General features: G+C 34.2%; 1 protein-coding gene and 1 pseudogene across 2 annotated transcripts in view; one reads left to right on the top strand and one right to left on the bottom strand.

Annotated features, from left to right (window-relative positions):
- The window catches only part of LOC309668481 (olfactory receptor 1165-like), a 269,123-nt gene that overhangs the window by 184,609 nt on the left and 67,660 nt on the right, over positions 1-16,854 (bottom strand). The gene's annotated exons all lie outside the window — the stretch shown is intronic.
- Positions 3,447-14,522, top strand: LOC309636441 (olfactory receptor 8H1-like; annotated as a pseudogene). Its single transcript has 2 exons — positions 3,447-3,490; positions 3,783-14,522. The product of its transcript is annotated as an olfactory receptor 8H1-like (transcript).

Below are 16,854 nucleotides of genomic sequence, written 5' to 3'. Positions count from 1 at the left end.
GGGCTGCTAGAATAAATTACCACAGACTGTTGGCTCAAACAATAGAAATTTACTTCTCACTGTTCTAGAATCCAGGAGTCTAAAGATCAAGGCGAAGGCACAGTTGACTTCTGAGGCATCTCTCCTTCACTTGTAGATAGCAGCCTTCTCCCTTTGTGTTCACGTCATCATTCCTCCTTGTGTTTCTGCGTTCTATCTCCTCTTCTTGTAAGAACACCAGTCATACTGGATTAGGGTCCACCCTAAAGACCTCAATTCAAGTTAATTATCTCCAGAAAGATCTTATTGCCAAATACAGTCTCATTCTGAGCTACAGAGATTTAGGATTTCAACATATAAATATTGGTATATACTATTTGTATATTTATACACACACAGTCACAAATGCATGTAATCCTTAAAATATATAGTATTAGCTTTTATCTCATATAACTCAAGTTGGCTAGGTTCCTGTAGTTGCAATTATTAGTAACTTTATAATTATACCTGACGAACTTGAGCAAATACTGCCTAATCAATAGGAAAATCACAGGTCACACATTCCCATACCACCTTCCACGGAATTGTTGGTACTGACTCCGGTTCAAAGCACTCTGCTCTATCCTTAGATCTATATATTGGCAGCAGTCTAACCCCAGCCTGCAGTTCAGGGACCACACATATGTGTTCAAATTTCTGGTGTCATTACTACACTCTTTGTGAGAGTGTGTTTCTCCCCTTCTTATTATTTCATCCAGAGTATGGACACTAAACTCATTCTATTACTTCTCACAGAGTACAGAGACTAAGCATTAGCATTACCAAGATTATACTTAATCTCAAGAATGACAAAAGATAAGCACAATTCAGAGAGTAAGGTAAGAATGGCTGGCAGACTGGGCTCTTAGAAAAGTAAGATCCACCACATCTTCATGGGCTTCCTTGCAGGCCTGGTCCTGACTCAGCTTTGCTCTGTTTTCCTTTGACCCCCCCCCCCCACTCTGTGATGCCCTTGTAGATGCCATCGTTCCTCAGTGCCCAAGCCGAAGAACAACGTACAGGAAAACATCCCTACTGCGCTCATGTTTAACCCTGCTTCCAACAGACCTCATTTTCATTGCAAGGATATGTATCTTCCAAAGTTAATTATATGTATTTTTCCTTCCATCTCCCCATCCTTTCATTATCATTAATATTTTTTGAGTGTGAAATCCCTTTAGTTGTAATAGGACTATCTCCTTAAAATAGAGAATCTAACCTAAAGATTTCTCCCTAAAATGGGATTATTAAGTATAAATAACACCTCAACAATACAAATACAATAGAACATCTTTTACTATACTATGTTACCATCACAGTTGTTTAGGTTTTCTGATTTATTTTTTTTTCCTTTTTTAAAAATTTTCTCTTCTTTTAATTGGGCTACTTTATTCTTCTTTTCTAGTGTTCTGAATTGGGTATGGTTTTACCAATGAATACTATGTCAGTGGCAACCCACTATTTTATTATGTCATACTTCAGTTATGAATACTTCTAATTTTTTTCTTATTTCTATTTGGCTTAGGAGGGGTTTAGTAACTTATTTCTAAATGCCAAAATGATACGGTTTGAGAGTTCTTAAAAATGTGTTATTCATGTCTAATCAGAATGCAATTTTTAAATTAATTTTATTCAGATGTTAGTTTTCAATACTATGGAAGTTTTCATAAATGCTGCATGTACACTTGAAAAGTAAGATAATTTTTCTTATATATGGTCAAAGCTTAATATATGTTTACCTATAAAAAAAAATTTATTGAGTGTGAAGTTTAATTATTTTATATCCTAATTAATGTTTTCTTGACTGAAAATATTTAATAGAGGTGTGATAAGTTTTCCTAATGTTACAATACTTCTGCCCATTTCTGTCTTTGCACCTGCTCTGTGAGAAATTTACTTCATTATATTTCTTACTTCATTATTATTTGCATAGGTAACACGTACGAATAAGTCTTTATTGTGAATCAAAATCTATTATTATAAAGTATCCTTTTAAATTTTGATACTCTTCCCTGCATTTATATTTTTTAGTATTAAAATTAAAACCAGGGGCTTCCCTTGTGGCGCAGTGGTTGAGAATCTGCCTGCCAATGCAGGGCACACGGGTTCGAGCCCTGGTCTGGGAAGATACCACATGGCGCGGAGCAACTGGGCCCGTGAGCCACAACTACTGAGCCTGCGTGTGTGGAGCCTGTGCTCCGCAACAAGAGAGGCCGCGATGGTGAGAGGCCCGCACACCGCGATGAAGAGTGGCCCCCGCTCGCCGCAGCTAGAGAAAGCCCTCGCACAGAAACGAAGACCCAACACAGCCATAAATAAATAAATTTAAAAATAAAATAAATTAAAACCAATGCTTTCTGCTCATGGGTATTGCCTAAATGTATATGCATCCTCACTTTTATTATTACCTTCTTAAATACTGTGTAATATATTTGGCTTTTCAAAAACTATCCTGAAATTGTTTTCTTTTTAAAGGTGTATTAGGTGCATTAACAATTATTGCTAAACATATATTTAGTCTTGGGTTTGTCATAATGTTCATGTTAATAATGTGTCATACTCACACAGACTTATACACAAATATTCACACACAAAACATATGTGTTTTTTAGGATTTGAACTAGTTTTAAAATTTTTATATTTTTTTAAAATTAATACTAATATGAGGTCTATCATTTTATTACACACAAGTGAAGTCCAAAGGTTGAAACTTATTTTTAATTACTATTAAATAATACTGGGAAAAAAGAACAGTATATGGTGTATTAAAACTATTCTTCTATCACCGTTGATTATACATCTAGAATTTTTTTTGTCTTGCTAAAATTAATTATACATAGGAATATAGTATTATGGACATTCTCTCTGGGGTCAATCTATTTTAGTAGAATTACAGAGCCAACGTTTAAGAGCTCTGACACTTGAGAAATTACTAAATTCGCTGTGCCCATTTTCTCATCTAAAAAAACGTGGCTAACTGTAGTACATAGCATATATAATCTCATGGGAATTAAATACTTTAATAAAGGGAAGCATTTAGAACAGTGTCAGGCTTATTCTCATTACTCAATATATTTGCTTTTATTATATTACATCCAAATGTGAATTTATACCTATTTCTGTATTTGGCAATCAAATTAAGATTTTTCTCTTCATACACTGTACACACCTCATTATTATCACTTCCTAGAAACACTAATGTAAATATGTAATGTTGCTCACAGAAACACAAGTCGTTTGTAAGTAATTCCTGCTAAGTATTAAATTTGATTTCTCAGCCATTTAAGCATTGAACACTATGGGTAGAAGGAATATCCCAAATGTGTCTGACTTCATCCTCATGGGATTGACAGATTCTGAAGAGATCTGGCTGGTCCTTTACACTATATCTCCTGATTTACCTAACTACTGTGTTGGGGGATGCAGGGATGATGTTGATAATCCGCCTGGATCTCCAGCTTCACACCCCCATGTATTTCTTCCTCAGTCACCTGTCATTTCTTTTTTTTTCTTTTTTTTTAATGGGAATTATTTATTTATGGCTGTGTTGGGTCTTCGTTTCTGTGCGAGGGCTTTCTTTAGTTGCGGCAATTGGGGGCCACTCTTCATCGCGGTGCGCGGGCCTCTCACTGTCGCGGCCTCTCTTGTTGCGGGGCACAGGCTCCAGACGCGCAGGCTCAGTAACTGTGGCTCACGGGCCCAGTTGCTCCGCGGCATGTGGGATCTTCCCAGACCAGGGCTCGAACCCGTGTTCCCTGCATTAGCAGGCAGATTCTTAACCACTGCGCCACCAGGGAAGCCCACCTGTCACTTCTTGACCTCAGTTATTCAACTGTCATTACCCCTAAAACCTTAGAAAATTTACTGACTTCCACCAAGTATATTTCATACCTGAACTGCTCCACCCAGATGCATTTCTTTGTTCTCTTCAGTGCCACTGAATTTTCCTTCTCTCCTCAATGACCTATCATCACTATGTAGCTACCTGCAATCCTCTGCATCACCCAGTTGTTATGTCTATAAGATGCTGCTGCTGCCTAGTCTTTGGATCTTATTTGAGTGACTTTATGGACGCCTTTGTCAATGTGCTTTGCAAGAGCATATTGCACTTCTGTGACTCGAATATAATCTATCACTTTTTCTGCGATGCTCCCCCAACTTGAGTCCTGTCCTGCACTGACACACACGACATTGAAATCGTGATATTCATTTTCGCTGGCTCCACCCGAATGGTGCCTCACATCACAATATGTGTTCATCATGTCTACTATTCTGAAAATTACTTCCACTTCACAAAAGCGAAAAGCCTTCTCTACTTGTGCCTTCCATCTTCCGGGAGTCACCATCTTTTATGGCACTACGATTTGGTCTTACTTAAAACCAGTTAAGTCCAACTCTTTGGGAAAGGATCAAGTGGCTTCTGTTTTTTATACTATTGTCATCCCCATGCTGAATCCACTCATCTATAGTCTTAGAAATAAAGAAGTAAAAAATGCTCTCATTAATGTCATGCAGAAGAGAAAGGGCTACAGGAAATTAAAATAGCAGTGATTCTAGACTTTAAGTTCATTTTTTTTTTCTTTCCTATAATGTATATCTTTGGTCTTTTTCCAGAAACAGTTGAATCCTTTATTTATTTATTTATTTATTTATTTGCTTATTTATTTATTTATTTATTTATTTATTTATTTTCTGTTGAACCATCCTTTGCTTGACCTAATATGATCTTGGGCACTTCCAGGAATGTGCCTTTAGCAATCCACACTGTAATTGGAAACCATGAAACATGTTCAATCTATGGTCTAAATATATGTGGTTTTAAGGGCAACTGATTTGCAAAATGAAAAATATAGTTGTCACCTTTTAAACTATGTCATACATATTCCCATGCATAATCCATTTCAGAGAATTTTACGATGGAAAATAGCTCCCGTTTGGGAACAATGATAACACATTTAGAAATTATCTCATTCATTTTGTGGAGAAGCAATATAACAGAATGATTATAAGCACTTGTTTCGGAAACAAACATTCCAGGATGTAGACTCCAGATCTGCTACCCTTTTAGCTGTATAACACTTTAAAATCACTGAAACTTTAAGCCTCCAGTTTCCTCAACTGCACAAAATAAGTAATAAATCCAGGTCCATAGAGTTACTGTAAAGATTAAACCAGACAATAGATGTAAACCATTTAAGGCAGTACTAATACATGCTGGCCATTACCATTAGAACATTCACATTCCTGAGTATTTTCAATGCACAGTGGCTTTTTCTTAAAGAATATTCACTTGTGGTTTATAAATTACTTTTGGCTGATTTAAAGGACAAGCACACAAACAGCTAAGGAAAAACTCAGCACTTCACAACTTTGGATTTAGAATGGCATGTGTTAATATTGGATAAAATTTGAAAAATACTGAAAAATTTAAGGAAATAGAAATGCCCTAAGAGTTAACAACAGCTTTGTGTGTGTTCATCTAGATTGATAGTTACGTATGCATATGTTATATACATAAGCAATATTTCTGTCATTTCCTATGTACTTTTTTGCAGCTTTCAGTATACACCTGCAAGTTTAACCTTTGATTATCCCTTGTCATTGAAATCGAGGATGCATGTGTTAGGGTACATAGGAAAAATTGAGACTCTCATATTGCAGTGCTTTGGACATGAAATGTTTGTAAATTCATCAAGTTAAAGATCTGCATGAAGTGATATCACTTTGGTGGCTATCTGAAAACATGAAAAATCCTACCTTCTATGATGTGTCAACAAGATTCAGTAAACTGCTTTTTTCGTTGAAATTGTATCAAAAAAAAATCATTGCCTTTCTCCTGACTTCTATAGGTTTGGTTTGATCATTAAAAATAAATTCTGAATTAAATGCTTGACTCATGTGTTTTAAATTTTTTAACAGAGACAAGTTGTAAAGCTACAAATTTACAATAAATTCAGATTTTATGACAACCCATTCACTTTAGTCGGGTAAAGTGTGACTTTAGCACTAAAGAGTGCTAAAATTTCCTTTCTTTTTAAATTTTTCCTCTACATAATCTTATCTCACTTTCTTATCTCACTATCACTTCCTTTCTTGTAAGTATTTTGAAGCAAGTTATTAGGTAAGTACAAACTTAGGATCATTTTTCCTTCCTATTTAAGTTGTTATTTTACAATTAAGGAATATCCCTTTTTATAAATAATATTTCCCCCTAATGTTTTCTTTTTCAGATATTATAGTTACGTCACCTTCCTCCAAGTGTGTGTTTGCGTTGCATAACTTTCCCCATCTTCTTGCATTCTACCTGTCTGTATCCTGTATCTCTTATAAATTGCATATACTTGTTTCTTGTTTTTTTGTTGTTTTTGTAGTTATTTATTTGTTTTCTTAATCTACTCCAGTGGCTCTCCACGTAGGCAATTTTGCCCCACAGGGGATATTTAACAATGTCTAAAGACATCTTTAGTTGTCCTAACTGGAGAGGGGAGAAGTTAATGGCATCTAATGTTGACCTGCAACGAACACGACAGTCTCCATAATGAAAAATCATCCAGTCCCAAATGGCAATAATGCTGAGGTCGATAAACCCTGATTTAGTTTGTCAGTCTTTCTTTTGGTATGTAATAATTAGCATAGCTGATTTTGCATGGAGCATCTTACAATTCCATTTATGTTTTTCCTTCTGAACTTTATTTCCTCCTTGTAGTGTATTATTCAATTCATCGAGATTGCATTATTAAATTTTCTCTTATTAAACATAAAATGATATACTTCAACTAATAAAACACAAAGTTTGAGAGACGTTGTAGATTAGATCATCAGACTGATCATATTTGTAAACCGAATTTCAAATATATAATTCAAAAGTTGACTTAGAGCTATTTTTTGAAAATGAAAGAAAATCTTAGTTTGATTTTAAGCTGTATTGAAATAATCAAGATAATTTGTTCTTTTTTAAAAATTTTTTTATTGTGGTAAAAGTCACGTAATATAAAACATACTGTTTTAACCATATTTAACTGTACAGTTCAGTGGCACTAAGTACATGCACCATAATATTGTGTTAATATATAAGCAGTATTTACAGACTTGTGTTTATTTGTTAACAAGATACCTAATCTGATTAAGAAGGAATGAAAATAAATTTATAAATTCAATTTAAAATATTAAGGAGTTTAACTAAATAACTTTGTGGCAATGTTTAAGAGCCTTGACAAAAGTGAGTGTTGCAATTTACTAGCTACATAATTAGAATACTATGTTTTGCAATTTGAATCAAAACTAAGGAAAAAAATTGATTGTTGTCTTCGTTACAGCAAAACATTGCTTGTTAAATGACAATATAGAAAATTTTACTTGTGTGTAGTCTTTTCTGGGTGAAAAGGATATCTTGAAGATAACAAATAACTCATAATAAAAAATAGATAAGGAATTATGTGTTCAGTAATCCAAAACAGAATCACTAGCCACACGAGCTAATTTTCAATTTCAGATGGATAACCTTTGAAGATTAATATACTGATAATTTATCAGTAAATTAAAGGCTGAAAAATTTTTTATATCCAGTTTCCCACATTTCATTCATGGAACTCCAGTGATACTGGATTTAAAAATGTATCTTTATCTATGCCCTTATGAAATTTAATACTAAAGAAGAACATAAGGGAGAAAAAGAGAAGGAAGGAAGGAAGGAAGCAAGGAAGGAAGGAAGGAGGGAAGCAGGTATATACATCCTGGCCAGGACATTTTGTTGTATAGAGATCAACGTCAGCAGTCTCCTGCATTGGAGAAGGTCCAGATGATTGTTGAACGTCAGCATCATTGGACATCTTCTCTTGGAGGATTTTTAGATGGGTTGTCTCCTGGTTTACTAGAAGACTTCAAGTGGTGCCACATTTTTCTTTTTCTATACATCGAAAAATATGTTTATACAATCCTAAATATACATAGCTGTGTCCCATAGCCATGTCAGGGCTTATGCTTACAGTAATTTTTAGTTGAAATGGTATGAATCACTGATATAGTAAGGTATAAATCGTGGAAGTCACCATTTGGATGAGAAGAGAGGAAGTAGAATTAAGGGCTAATTTGTCCAAAACAAATCCCTCCTGGTTGCTTTTTTTGTAAGCCTCTGTGAAGAGTATAGAGTTGAGAAATTAAGAGGATGAATTATGATGGAATGTTATCATGGATTAAAAATGGCTGTAAATTCATTGACACTCTTCCTCTTGAATCTGGGTGGTCTTAGTGACTTGCTTTCGCATAGGAAACAACAGGAATGGTGTTCTGGAATTTCCAAAGTTAGGACATGAGAAGTTTGCAGCATCAGCCTCTGTCTTTTGGAATACTTGCTCACGAACTATTCCGAGGCCATCTTGTTGAAGAGAACCCTTGGAGAGTTTAAAGGGAGATGGCCTAAAACTGCCTCAAAAAGAGATGCCCAGTACACCTCCAGCTATTCCAGTCTAAGCTATTCAAGTGATCCCAAATAACATACCAGACATTGGAAAGCAGAAAGGCTTCATCCCTATCCAGCTCTACCCACATGGCAGATTCCTGAGAAAAGTGAATGGTTATTGTTTTCAGCCCCTAAGTTTTGTACAATCAGAACAGATGCTGAAGTGGCAGCTCAGGTCACATGTTCTGGCATCGTTTACAGCTGCAAGTCTTGGGCGCCAGCCCTTACTCACCTAGAGGTGTGGTGATGCCCCTTTGTGACAATGCCAGTGCTCTGTCCATTTGCTTGGTATCAGTTATAAGGCTTGTTCTTCAGCCTCAAGCTCAAGCTATAAGAGAAGCTGGTGCCCTCCCAACTAATGGATTTTGATTTTGCAGAAAGGGGTTAGAACCCTGGGTTTGACCATGGCATTAACTGTTCCCCATTTTCTGATCAGCTAAAAGAGGGACTATTGCTTCCCTAATAATATACTATAAAAGCCGTATATCTCACTTCTCATTAACAATGGATGATACAGACAGAGTATTGTGCTTTACTTCAAAATGGGATGAATGATAAGAACAGTACACCTGACACAGCTTCCCTCTTGTGATGGGGGGAGATGCCTGGAGATGATGTCAGGTTATTTTCCTTTAGTTTTCTCGAGAACACATGAAATAAAAATGATGATTTTTGTAGAACATAAAATATTTTATGTTCTTTATAGGCAATGGTATGTTATGGTAAAATCCTGTTTTTTAAACACACTGGAGACTAAATTTGTATAACAATGCAATGGAGCATATGCATATATAGTTAGAACTAATAGCAATGTATCAGTTATAAATTATGGCATGTCTTCTCCGCCATACTTAACAGTGTTTGTAGCCAACTAGAAGAAAGTATAATCACACAAACATACATACAGAAACACATACACACAAACACACACACCCCTACACATAACTCAAGAGAATCAGTTACAGAGAGTGGACTCAATCTTGCTTCTTCTTTACAACTCTAGAAGAGCTAATCCATTTTACAGTTGAGGAAACAAAGGATCTGTGGAGTTAAAAGCTTAACCAAGATCAAAAAATATCAAGATTTAAGAGCTAGAATTCAAACACACACACATTCATATATTTGTACATAGGCCTCCTACCATTTTATACAAAAAAATAGAATTTCCTGTATGTATTTTGTTTTCCATATCACCCTAGAACTGTTAAATTTGACTATTTAACTTTAAAAAATAATTCCACAGTCACCAAAGAACTTTTTTTATGGCAACTCCATGCCAATAGTTTAATAGAAATACCCAAATAGCAATTCTATAATATAAGAGCACATTGGAATGCACTACTCAGCCTTTAGGAAACATCCATAAAGCAGTACAGCCTTTTGAAAATACTAATAGTTTTATTTTAACAAAAGGACTGTTAGAATGCCATGTTGCTTATGTTCATCATTGCATTGTTCATTGCCCTGCTTACTCAGACATGCATCGGAAACTCAGTCCAGTACCATTGTCCTTGCCACAGTTGATAAGAAAGGAAACATAATCTTTGCTGGTGACATTTTTGTGATATGTAGTAAACAACAGTTTTGAGTTTGTGTAAAGAATGTTTATTAACATTTATTATTTGTAGATAATCAAACGTAATAATACTTAGCTCATAGCAATACATCTCATCTGCTAAAACATGTCTATGGACTTTTTTCTTACTGCTTGACAATTACACTTATGTAAATATGTAACAAAATATGTTAAAGCAAATTTTATTTCATTGTTTCTATTTGGTCCATATTTTCTTCCAGGATAATCCCATTGTCAAATATTTTGATTGCATATTGAAACAACAGTCATGCATTTTCAAAACCAAAATAAGTAACCAGTGTTATTGCTATAACTAGTTTTCAAAAGCAAAACTATCGCCTAATAAGGGAGTCCTTAAGAAATGGCAAGTAGCTTGCTTAATGACATCTCATAATCACAGAATAAAATTTAAATCGATGGGTTTTAATGTTTTGCAAAGTAATTTATAGCATAACAATAAAGTCTGTATATAAAATTTGTTCATTTTTCTAATTGTTTTCATCTCAATAGATTTCTAATAATGGAAAACTTTAGTAAAACATAAAAGTTTTATCTTGATACTATATTAAATGACTTTTCAAAAGACCTGTAAAAAATGAAATTCCTTCATCAATGCAATTCTGTTTATTTAAAAGTTTAGTTATTATACCCTAATAGACATAAATATATAATGAATGTACTCAGAATCTCATGAATGAGGGGAAAAGTCAAAACCAATTATTAATTGATTTCATGAGAAACATTTTGAAGACATAGGATTTTTCTGTTTTTCTACTCAGAAATGGACTTGAGAACATGATCAGTGGAAAATGATCAAAATCAAAAAAAAAAACGGAAGCTTATTAAATCAAATGTAAGGGGTGAAAGTGAAGGAAATGAGCATTCTGAAATGTTATGAAATTACAGATAGAGGTATTGTTTACGAATATCATTAAAACCATGAGGAACTAAGACGTCTTTAAATATTTCTTACTCAAGATATTCAATATAAATTGAGAGGGTGAATTTTCCCTATAGCTCTAGACTAAAATATTAAAGGTAACAAAAATTAACTTCTCAGATCTAGCAAGACTTGTTTAGCTAATCGGTGAGCTAATTATTTCAAAGTATTGTTTTCTTATATGTACTGGCACTTGGGATATTCAAGAGTAAGTAAATTTTTTAAATAATTTAAAAATTAGGAGTTTTTCCAAGTACAGTAAAACAAAACAAAACAGAAAACATCTACCTACTGGAGTCAGATTTTCAATAATATTTAAAGTCACAGACATACAAATCGAAAACAAAGATATGAGGAAGTGTTGCTCTCACATAGTAATGAAATAAATACCTAATAAGATAATGTTTGATTTTTCAAGCTCTTTTAAATATGGAGCTTGAGAAGATTTAAATGGTCAGTACAGGCAAGTTGTGATGAAACTGATGGTCAGGAACAATACTCATGGAAATTAAAATTGGCCAAACTGTTCTAGAAAACCTCACAGTAATATGTAGGAAAAAGCTGCAGTTTTGGCTGCAAAATACTACTTTGGGTCACTTATCCAAAGGAAACAAATCAATGTGTATTAAGCATTACTTTAAAAAAATAAACAATGAAAAATCCTGATTAGAGTGAAAGTTGAATGGTGGAGGAAACAATTCAATGCATGTGGATGTGTGGCTATAACAGCTTATTATAAGGGCATTTATATTAAGGGGGTGGCAAATGTTGATTGACTACATAGTATAATCTCAATATCCTGCAAGATATTTTATATGTATTATTTAATTTCATCTTCACAAACACGTGAGGCAGGGATTACTATTGTCACTTTGCAGGCAGGGACACTGAGAATCAAAGAGATTAAGAAATGTTCACATGGTCATAAAGCTGTTAAATGATATTTCTGAACACAAACTCAGAATTATGTTTCCCAAATCTAAACATTTTCAACTATAGCATAGAGTCTTCATTGGGGAAAATTATAATTACAAAGACTTGAAAATTTAAAAGCACTAAAAATATTAAATATTTGTGATACAGTCTTAAGGGAAAAATATCAGTGCATGCATGAAAATAAAATACGTTGTCAATATCCTGGTTTCCAAATACCCTATTCTCATAAAATATAGCAGGGATCCTTGGAGAAGTGGTTGTTTCTAGAGCGGAGTTCAGGAAATTTTAAGATAAACCTGGAGCATTTTGTACTGCCAGGATGTAAGAAGTGAAAACAAAAGGAACAAACAAAAAACAAGAGCATGTCAGAACAGTAAGGCATGCAGGAGATAATTCAATGATGGTTCATTAGCAAGGCTAAAATGATTTGAGCAACAAAATAAGTGATGGCAGTATTGGATAATAATCCCAAAGTACAAATACTTATCAATGAGTGTATATTGGTATAAGTAAATAAATACATAAATAAATAAATAAGAAAGAAAGAACAACTCTTCCCTAAAGAATATTTTCAACTAAAATATGTTGAAAGAATAAGGGAAATGGAAATTTACTATGAAAACACCACCATAATAATTGGTAGAGGCAACATATTAATGGATGCCAAAAAGTATAAATGAAATATTTACATAGTCTAAATTTTCTTCCATATATATGAATTTATATATATTGCATAGTAAAGGATATTAATTAACTAAGAATATCAATATTACATATAAAGATATATAATTACATATAAATGTTAGTTTATATAAATTACCCAGTAACAAATCATACTTTTACAGTAAAGAAGTCTAGCAGACACTACTTTAAGTGACCAAGTTTAAATTCACTAGTAATATCACTTAACAACATCATATATCTTCTGATAATATGAAAAGGGCGTACATATCATCTCACTGGTGCTTTTTCCCGTAATGAATAACTTCAAGTTAATCAGGAGAAAACTCCAGGCTAACTTATTGAGAGACATTCTGCAAAATACTTGACCAGTAATTTTGAAAATCATCAAGGACATGAAAGAAAAGGAAAGGAAATGGGACGGTCACAGATTGCAGAAGCCTAAATAGACATGGCACGAACTGCAGCATGATACTCGAGATTGAATGCTGAAACAAAAAAAAGGACTTTGTGGAAAAACTGGTAAAGTTGAATACAATCTGCACTTTCATTAATACTATTATATCAATGTAAATTTCTTTGTGTTAATAATTATGCTGTAGTCATATTAGATGTTAGCATTAATGAAGCTGAGTAAAGTGCATGAAGAAACTCTAAGTTTGAAAATATCTAAATAAAAAGTTAAATACAGTGGATTAATAACTAGAAGTCAAAATGAGTTTATAAGAACTATGAACTGAATTGAGCAAGCATTTATTACATGTCCATTGACCTATAGCATGGACAACCATAGCCCCTATGCAGATTATACATTGGTTGCCACAATACCTCACCAAATGTCAGAATATTGAAGAACTGAGGCAAATTATGAATCTTGAAAGAGGCGACCAACTCTACGGAATGCAGAAGTAGAGATAATTTTATTCTCGTCTTTGCTGTCCCACACAAAGTACAGTATCTCTCATTTAATAGCTGCTTAATAAAAGTCTGTTGAAAGAAGTAAAATGATGGATGGAAATTTGAGGTTACAGGTTTACAGCCCAATTCTTTCAAAGTTTAATTTTTTCAAGACCCGTGCTAGAGGGGAAAAAATGTAGTACCATTTCTTTTGTCCTAATATCTTAATATGTTGCTCACCCTTAAGTGATATGGCCCATCTAATATAGTTTATTCCTCTTTTTAACTACCTAATGTGACAAGAAAAATTAGACATGTATATTTTTCTTCCCCAAGAATCTGTCTTGTTTTCTCACTGTAATACTAAATCCCTTTTAAAGGTAAGTGAAATAAGAAAATATAATGATAACAATGGAAAAGTAAATTAATTAGACAAGTCTATGAGATCCTTCTAAGCTAGTATTTGGAAATAGTCCATGGACCTGAGACATTTTGAAAATTTCACTTTTGTGGGTCAATCTCAGACTTACCAGTCTAGAATCTTTATAGGGTGTGGCTTATAAGCAGCTACAAAGCTGCTTAAAAAAAAACAAACAACAAATACAATAATAATGTAATTAAAAATTTTCAAAGTACTGACCTACCAGCCGAGCATGAAACTGAGAGCATGAGCTTTAATTATATTGATACTTAAGATTTTGTGTTTGTTTTTCTAGATGGCATACTTACTCTTAGCCAATTATTTTGTGTATGTACCAAAAAACAGTCAATTAAAAATCACTGCATGCCTGCATTAAAAAAATACATACATGTTTTATTGACATAGGTGGTAACATGGTTGCAATGTATATTAACACCTATAAATTTGTGAGTTTAAAAAGAAATGCTGGTATAAAAAGAATGTTTAACACTAGATTTCAGAGAATACAATTCTTAATCGTTGGACTGCTTTAAAAATACGCTGAGAACAAAATTAATTCTGAATAAAAATCTAAATTTATGCTAAAAACCAGATTTTATTTTATTTTATTTATTTTTTTTTTAACATCTTTATTGAAGTATAATTGCCTTACAATGGTGTGTTAGCTTCTGCTTTATAACAAAGTGAATCAGTTATACATATACAATATGTTCCCATTTCTCTTCCCTCTTGCATCTCCCTCCCTCCCACCCTCCCCATCCCATCCCTCTAGGTGGTCACAAAGCACCGAGCTGATCTCCCTGTGCTATGCGGCTGCTTCCCACTAGTTATCTATTTTACATTTGGTAGTGTATATATGTCCATGACACTCTCTTACCCTGTCACATCTCACCCCACCCCCTCCCCATATCCTCAAGTCCATTCTCTAGTAGGTCTGTGTCTTTATTCCCGTCTTGCCACTAGGTTCTTCATGGCCTTTTTTTTTTTTTTTCCCCTTAGATTCCATATATATGTGTTAGCATACTGTATTTGTTTTTCTCTTTCTGACTTACTTCACTCTGTATGACAGACTCTAACTCCATCCACCTCATTACAAATACCTCCATTTCATTTCTTTTTATGGCTGAGTAATATTCCATTGTATATATGTGCCACATCTTCTTTATCCATTCATCTGTCGATGGACATTTAGGTTGCTTCCATGTCCTGGCTATTGTAAATAGAGCTGCAATGAACATTTTGGTACATGACTCTTTTTGACCTATGGTTTTCTCAGGGTATATGCCCAGTAGTGGGATTGCTGGGTCGTATGGTAGTTCTATTTGTAGTTTTTTAAGGAACCTCCATACTGTTCTCCATAGTGGCTGTATCAATTTACATTCCCACCAACAGTGCAAGAGTGTTCCCTTTCCTCCACACCCTCTCCAGCATTTATTGTTTCTAGATTTTTTGATGATGGCCATTCTGACCGGTGTGAGATGATATCTCATTGTAGTTTTGATTTGCATTTCTCTAATGATTAATGATGTTGAGCATTCTTTCATGTGTCTGTAGGCCATCTGTATATCTTCTTTGGAGAAATGTCTATTTAGGTCTTCGGCCCATTTTTGGATTGGGTTGTTCGTTTTTTTGTTATTGAGCTGCATGAGCTGCTTGTAAATCTTGGAGATTAATCCTTTGTCAGTTGCTTCATTTGCAAATATTTTCTCCCATTCTGATGGTTGTCTTTTGGTCTTGTTTATGGTTTCCTTTGCTGTGCAAAAGCTTTTAAGTTTCATTAGGTCCCATTTGTTTATTTGTGTTCTTATTTCCATTTCTCTGGGAGCTGGGTCAAAAAGAATCTTGCTGTGATGTATGTCATAGAGTGTTCTGCCTATGTTTTCCTCTAAGAGTTTGATAGTGTCTGCCCTTACACTTAGGTCTTTAATCCATTTTGAGTTTATTTTTGTGCATGGTGTCAGGGAGTGTTCTATTTTCATACTTTTACATGTACCTGTCCAATTTTCCCAGCACCACTTATTGAAGAGGCTGTCTTTTCTCCACTGTATATGCTTGCCTCCTTTATCAAAAATAAGGTGCCCATATGTGTGTGGGTTTATCTCTGGGCTTTCTGTCCTGTTCCATTGATCTATATTTCTGTTTTTGTGCCAGTACCAAACTGTCTTGATTACTGAAGCTTTGTAATATAGTCTGAAGTCAGGGAGCCTGATTCCCCCAGCTCCATTTTTCGTTCTCAAGATTGCTTTGGCTATTCGGGGTCTTTTGTGTTTCCATACAAATTGTGAAATTTTTTGTTCTAGTTCTGTGAAAAATGCCAGTGGTAGTTTGATAGGGATTGCATTGAATCTGTAGATTGCTTTGGGTAGTAGAGTCATTTTCACAATGTTGATTCTTCCAATCCAGGAACATGGTATATCTCTCCATCTATTTGTATCATCTTTAATTTCTTTCATCAGTGTCTTATAATTTTCTGCATACAGGTCTTTTGTCTCCTTAGGTAGGTTTATTCCTAGATATTTTATTCTTTTTGTTGCAATGGTAAATGGGAGTGTTTTCTTAATTTCACTTTCAGATTTTTCGTCATTAGTGTATAGAAATGCAAGAGATTTCTGTGCATTAATTTTGTATCCTGCTACTTTACCAAATTCATTGAGTAGCTCTAGGAGTTTTCTGGTAGCATCTTTAGGATTCTCTATGTATAGTATCATGTCATCTGCAAATAGTGACAGCTTTACTTCTTCTTTTCCGATTTGGATTCCTTTTATTTCTTTGTCTTCTCTGATTGCTGTGGCTAACACTTCCAAAACTATGTTGAATAATAGTGGTGAGAGTGGGCAACCTTGTCTTGTTCCTGATCTTAGTGGAAATGGTTTCAGTTTTTCACCATTGAGGACAATGTTGGCTGTGGGTTTGTCATATATGGCCTT

The sequence above is a fragment of the Balaenoptera physalus genome, assembly GCF_965194825.1.
Source record: "Balaenoptera physalus genome assembly, chromosome: 10".
Classification (NCBI taxonomy): domain Eukaryota; kingdom Metazoa; phylum Chordata; class Mammalia; order Artiodactyla; family Balaenopteridae; genus Balaenoptera; species Balaenoptera physalus.
Note: the sequence above shows the minus strand (reverse complement) of the source record. Positions and strands in the feature narration are given on the sequence as shown.